Source organism: Dermochelys coriacea, chromosome 1 (genome assembly GCF_009764565.3).
Source record: "Dermochelys coriacea isolate rDerCor1 chromosome 1, rDerCor1.pri.v4, whole genome shotgun sequence".
In the NCBI taxonomy this organism is placed as follows: Eukaryota; Metazoa; Chordata; order Testudines; family Dermochelyidae; genus Dermochelys; species Dermochelys coriacea.
Window position 1 is genome coordinate 338,942,234 of NC_050068.2, and position 6,593 is coordinate 338,948,826.

The 6,593-nt window shown below is 53.0% G+C and overlaps 1 protein-coding gene across 4 annotated transcripts in view; it reads right to left on the reverse strand.

Annotated features, from left to right (window-relative positions):
* The window catches only part of OPTN (optineurin), a 42,738-nt gene extending 42,050 nt beyond the window's left edge, over window positions 1–688 (reverse strand). The window contains exon 1 of one of the 4 annotated variants that reach the window (XM_038378799.2): window positions 405–688. The gene's annotated coding sequence lies outside the window, so the exon portion shown is untranslated. The remainder of the gene's footprint in view (window positions 1–404) is intronic. The other 3 variants (XM_043498412.1, XM_043498415.1, XM_038378790.2) reach the window with 3 other exon arrangements.
* Window positions 689–6,593: the final 5,905 nt, after the last annotated feature.

The window sequence follows — 6,593 nt, forward strand, 5'->3', positions numbered from 1 at the left end:
GCGCAGTGGCTGTGGTGTAAACAAACAAACAGCCACCACGCTATATTCCAGTTCAAATAGGAATTATTGGGGGGGGGGGGTTTGGCCTGTGGTATACGATAGACGAGAGGGTCCCTTCTGGCCGGGGAACCTATGAGCAAGGAGGAGGCTGAGCATGCCCCCAGCTCGCAGGGTCTCCAAACGCCCCCCAGCCGCCGAGCACTTTCCCCCTCCGCGGGGGACCCAGGCGCGAGGGGGGCAGCGCCGGGCTCCCCCCGGGGGGCAGCGCCGGGCTCCCCGCACTGGCGCAGTGCCGCGGGGGTCGGCGTTTGGAAGCGGCACCCGCGGCTGCGGGGGTGGAGGGGGGGGGGGTTAGTTTCACTTTCCCTCGCCCCGGGCGCGGCGCGTTGGCGGGCGAAGCTCACCTGAGCTCCGGACCCCGCGCGTCCGGCCTCCCGCGCCCGCCGCCGCCGCCTCACTCCGCCGCAGGCTCCCGCGGACCGTCCTGCGCGGCGCCCCTGGCTGCGGGGGCGGCTTTGTTATGGGGCCTCGCGCCCCGCCCCGCCTCAGCTGACTCCCGCGACGCCGCCGCCGCCGCCGCCGCCGCGGGACTTTCCCGGGCCCCGCCCCCGGGGCCTGCCTTGGCGCCGAGCCTGGAGCGCACGGCCCGTGGCCCGGCGGCGAGCTGCCAAACAGCGGCGTCACCTTCCCCCAGCCAGCTCCTCCTCTGCCCCGCACAGCAACCCCCCGGGGCCGGGGAGAGAGAAATCCCTGCCCCGGGGCCGCTGAAGGACGGGGGTGGGCAGGCGTCAATCCTTGAAATTGGAGCCCCCTTTTCCCTCTTCCCCCCCCCCCCCCAGGCGCTTGCTGTGGGGCAGGCTCTGGGTCCCCTCTTGACGCTCCTTCGTGTGTCGCAGCGCGGCGCCTGCATTTGTCATTTTCACTCCCTGCCGCTGAGGAAGTGGGGTTTTTAGGCAGGGAAGCTTGTGCCCAAATAAATCGGTGAGTCTTTAAGGTGCCACCGGACTCCTCTTGAAGCTGTCCCCCTTTGTTTCATTATTGATCCAATCGTTGGCCCAGAGGGAGGGGCCCCCGGGTCTCTCATCTCGCAGGTGGGTGTCCTAACCCCCAGGCATAGGTGCTGGGGGTGCGGCTGCACCCGCTGGCTTGAAGCGGTTTCCATCATATACCGGGATTGCAGACACAGTTTGGTTCGACGGCTCTCAGCGCGCCCACTACGCACATTGTTCCAGTGCCGCTGCCACCAGGCTACGGCGCCTATGTCTACACAAAAAGAAAAGGAGTTGCATCCGATGAAGGGAGCTCTAGCTCCCGAAAGCTTGTGCTCAAATAAATTTGCTAGTCTCTAAGGTGCCACAAGTCCTCCTTTTCTTTTTGCGAATACAGACTAACACGGCTGCGACTCTGAAATATGTCTACACAGCACCTGGATGCCCACAGCTGGCCGGTGCCAGCCAACTCGGGCTGCAGGGCTGTTCCATTGCTGTGCGGACTTCCTGGCTCGTACTGGAGCCCAGGCTCTAGGACTCTGCCAGGTGGGAGGATCCCACGGGTCAAGTCTACACCGTACCCCAGCCAGGGGGAATTCTGCCCCACTGCGCCGGCAGAATTTGCGCAGAAACTAACGTTGTGTGTGCAGAAGTTCCTTCCCCCGCCCCCCGGAAATGGGCTGCAGAGCTGCTGGCCGCCTCTAGGGGCCGTTGAACCCGGCAGAGACCAGCTCACAAACAGCAGACGCTGCTGGGGGAGAGCTGGAGGTACCCTGGCAGCTGCACTTCTCGGCATGCCCTGAACGAAGGAAGGAAGGCAGCGTGCAGGAATCTCCATGCAAGCACTGGACCCAGCATCAGGCTGTTTCTCCCTCTGGATCCCTGGGCTCTCAGGGGTAGGGGGTGCAGGTGTCTGGGTGGGAGGACGGGACACCCTGCAGCTGGGCTCTGGCGGGAAGGGGTGTTTAGGCTGGGGAGGGGTCCACGGCTGGGCACTGGGGGGTAAAGAGTCAGATGTCATGGCTGGGGGGTGCCCTGTGGCTGGACTCTGGGCAGGAGGGGTGCAGATGTCTGGGCTGGGGGGGGGCATGGCTGGGCTCAGGGGAAGAGGGGGCAGAGAAACAGAAACTGGGTTGTCAGAGCGGTTTCTTTAACTCTACTTCTGGTGGAATTATTTTGTGTGTCTGTTGTTGTAGACACACTTGCTGACAGGTATTTTGAAATAAATTACCGAAATAATTGAAACTGGCATGATTATATAATGTTATTTTGTCAAATAAAATATGCAGAATTTTAAACTATTGTGCATAGAATATTTAATTTTTTGGCACAAAATTCCCCTAGGAGTGACACAGCAATGAAACAGCCCCACAGCTTGAGCCCCAGTCAGCTGCCATGGGTCAGCCACGGGTGTCTAGTGGCTGTGTAGACATACCCAGAGTCATTCTCACATTCTCTCTCTCTGACCTAATGATTAGTTAAATATTCATACAAAATGGAACAACTACAACATGTGTTAGAGGGGAGAATATGCAAATATATCAAAGAGTTTACCTTCATGGGGAGATCAGTCTCCTCACTTGGGGTATTCACAGTCCCATTCGCATTCGCAGCTGAAAGCCAGAATCTGTAGGACATCTGAGGCCTCAGTGCATCAATGTTGCAGAACTCTGTTCTCTGTTCTGCTTCAGTGAGGGCATGAAAAATGAGGGGAAGGCCCGTTGCAGCTACTAACCCTCACAACCTTGGTGCGAAGCACTAAGTAACTAAGGATTAGCTAGGGTACATAGTGTATTTAGCCCCATCTTGTGGTTGGAGAAACAGAGCAATTGTGCCCCTCCAAAGTACATTGCAGCAGAACTAGGACTAGAAGTCAGGAGATCCTAGCATCCAGGCTGCTGCAACTCAGATAACTAGACCATTTCCCTCTCTCCTTTACTAAAGAATTATGCACCCATAATCCACTGTGTTAACCCTTCTACTAGGGTTTCCAACTTCCTGATTGCAGAAAATCGAACACCCCTGCTCTGCCCCTTCCCCGAGGCCCCATCCCTGCTCACTCCATCCCCCCTCCTACTATTGCTCGCTTTCCCGCTCCCTTGCTCACTCGCTCATTTTGACTGGTCTGGGGTGAGGGTTGGGGTGGGGGGCGATGGCTCCGGCTGGGGGTGTAGGCTCTGGGGATGAGGGGTTTGGGATGCAGGAAGCAGCTCTGGGCTGGGGGGGTGCCGAGGGGTTCGGAGTGTGGAAGAGAGCTCCAGGCTTGAGCAGGGGATGCAAGTTCTGGGGTGGGGCCAGAAATGAGGAGTTCAAGGTGCAGGATGGGGCTTTGGGCTAGGGCAGAGTGTTGGGGTGCAGGGGAGGTGAGGGCTCTGCCTGGGGGTGCAGTCAGGGATGAGGGGTCAGGGATGAAGGGTTTGGAGTGCAGGAGGGGGTTTCGACCTGGGGAAGGGGGTTGGGGCCCAGGAGGGGGAGGGGGTTCAGGGCTGAGGCAGGGGGTTGGGGTGCGGGCTCCAGCTGGGCGGTGCTTACCTCAGGCGGTTCCTGGAAGAAGCCGCTATGTCCCTGTGGCCCCTAGGTGCAGGGGTGGCCAGGAGGCTCCACGCGCTGCCCTCGCCCACAGGTGCCACCCCCCATAGCTCCCATTGGCTGCAGTTCCCAGCCAATGGGAGCTGCAGAGACGGTGCTCGGGGCAGGGGCAGCGCGCGGAGCCCCCAGGCCGCACCTGCGCCTAGGGGCCGCAGAGACATACCGGCCGCTTCTGGGACCCAAACAGAGGTAGGGCAGGCAGGGAGCCTGCTTTAGCCCTGCTGCACCGCTGACCGGACTTTTAACGGCCTGGACAGCTGTGCTGACTGGAGCTGCCAGGGTCCCTTTTCTACTAGGATGCCTGGCAAACCCTATTAATGATACCATCTTTTCTACTTCATTTCTTTTGTGCTGCTTCTGTGCCTGCAATACCAGTCCTGAGGTGGCCAAGCTCTCCTCATTCAACTCCATCCTTGAGACCTCTTTGGGCCATAATACTCACAAGAAGTTGCTAACTAATTAAAAAGTTAGAAGGGCAGCTAGGAAATGGCTATATATTTAATAAACCACACTCCAGTAAAAGCCCATTGTGCTAACACTCTCTACTGAGGGGGAGATTTTCAAAGGCAAAATGCGCAATTTAGCGCCACCTTAGTTATTTTACTTTCAACATATAAGAGGAACACAGGCACTAGGCAACTGTAAGAGGGGCCTGTTCTAGAGCAAATCGCGTGTGGCACAGTGTGGCCCTGCTACCACCCAGCGCTCAGTTCCCTCAGGGCTCTTTCAATAATTTTCTCCACACCAGAATATTTATGGGGTCTTATTTATTAAATGTTTTCAAAATCCAGACTCTTTGGCCTCTCAGTCTCAAATCCTTCATCTTGTTGGTTCAGGACTCCCAGTGCTCCCACAGCTCTCCTGCTCAGGGCCTGTGTTGTGATTCAAGTCATCTTCCCCAGCAGCCAGTTTCCAGCCCTGCTTTACAGAGCACCTCTTCCCCATCTTGGTTCAGAGGTCTCCTTCTAAGGCCAGTAGGCATTCTCTTCTCTGAGTTGTCTGCCTGTTTTCTTCCTTTGGCTCTCTGGATGGTTCTCGTTTATCCCTAGGTGTGGACTGATTTAGCTACATGATCTGTCATGTTTCAGAGTAGCAGCCGTGTTAGTCTGTATTCGCAAAAAGAAAAGGAGTACTTGTGGCACCTTAGAGACTAACAAATCGGTGCATCCGATGAAGTGAGCTGTAGCTCATGAAAGCTTATGCTCAAATAAATTTGTTAGTCTCTAAGGTGCCACAAGTACTCCTTTTCTTTTTGCGAATACAGACTAACACAGCTGCTACTCTGAAACCATCTATAAGTAAAAATTGCTGAGGGGAGGACACGTTACCTTCCTCTGCAGCATGGGGCACGGGTCACTTGCAGATTTCAACAAGTGTAAGAAATGGTGAATTCTCGGTAACTTGAAGTCTTTAAAGCATGATTTGGGAAGTTCCGTAACTCAGCCAGAAGTTAGGGGTCTATTTCAGGAGCAGGTGAGGTTCTGTGACGTGCAGGAGGTCAGATTAGATGATCACAATGGTCCCTTCTGACCTTAAAGTCTATGAGTCTGTCTACATGGGGAACAAAAATGTGATAACAGAGGGCTCTTCAAACTAGCAGACAAGGGTGTAACAAGATCCAATGGCTGGGAGTTGAAGCTAGGCAAATTCAAATAAAGTGCAAATGTTTAACAGTGAGGATAATTGACCATTGGATCAATTTACCAAGGTTCTCACTGGAAATCTTTAAATCAAGATTGGACGTTTTTGTAAAAGATATGCTCTAATTCAGCCACAGCTATTGGACCTTAAGTAGGAATTAATTCCTGGAAGTCCTACGGCAAGTGTTATGCCGGAGGTCAAATTATATGATCATAATGGTCCCTACTTGCCTTAAAATCTACAAAGTGTATATCTAATCCAAGGGAACTCCACCTCAAACACCTCTGCATATCCCAACCATGATAGGGTTTCACACACTCATGCTCTCTCTCTCTGATCAAAACCAGTACTTTAAGCTCCATCGAGAAACTAACACGTAGCCAGTGCAGATTCTGGGAACTGGTGTCCTGTGCTCACACAAATCATCACTTTCTGCACTAGCATCTGTTTGGAATTAATATAAGATGTTGTCTCATGTCGAGTACATACCAACAGACTCATCTCTAAGTGACAAACACATAGATAATGATTGCAAAGGTGCCATCCAAGAGAAAGGCCATCCTGGCCAGATGCAGATATAAAACAACAGCCTTGGCCATGAACATCTATTAAATGAGTGCTCCTCTGAGAGACTTCTGTGTTCTCCTACGACTCCTATTGTTTTCTCTCATGCTACCCCAAAGCATGGAACTCCTTCCCAGCCCTTGTTCTCCAAGACACTACTCTCTTTCTTCATTCAAATCCATTAAGGATGATGTAGTTGAGTCTCTGTACTTTTCCAGTCCTTATGTTGTCCATTGAGACTGTCAATAGGAATGTCAGATGTGGTGGTGATTTTTGTGATGGAGGCCCTGGTCCACTATAAACTGGATTGAGATCCTCATTTCACTTAACCTCAGAACAGCCAGTGAACATTTTCACAGAGGTCATTTCCCGCAGGCCACTGAACAGCCAACAGATGATAACTTTATGTATACCAAACCCAAGATAGATAAGGACTAGAAAACTGTTGGTGAATGCCCCAATGAATACCTATGCCCCAAGACGACATATTGTGTTGAAGAGGAACATTGAAAACTTATTGAACTTAAGATGTGATCAAAAGCTCATTAGAGTCAATAAGGGTCTTTCCATAGAGAGCAGGAACTAATCAATCCCCTTACAGGACAGGCTCAGTTTAGAGTAAGAATCACTAACCCTCCTAGGGATGATCAAAATATTTTCTGTCAAATCCGTTTTATGTAGGAAAATCGGATTTTTGACTAAATGAAATTTAGCAAAAGTGTCTGCTATCCATAGAAACTTTCAATTTTTTGTCAAATAACCAAACCCCTTCTAGTAGGGTCCTCAGTGGGCTAGGTGGCCCAGGGGCTA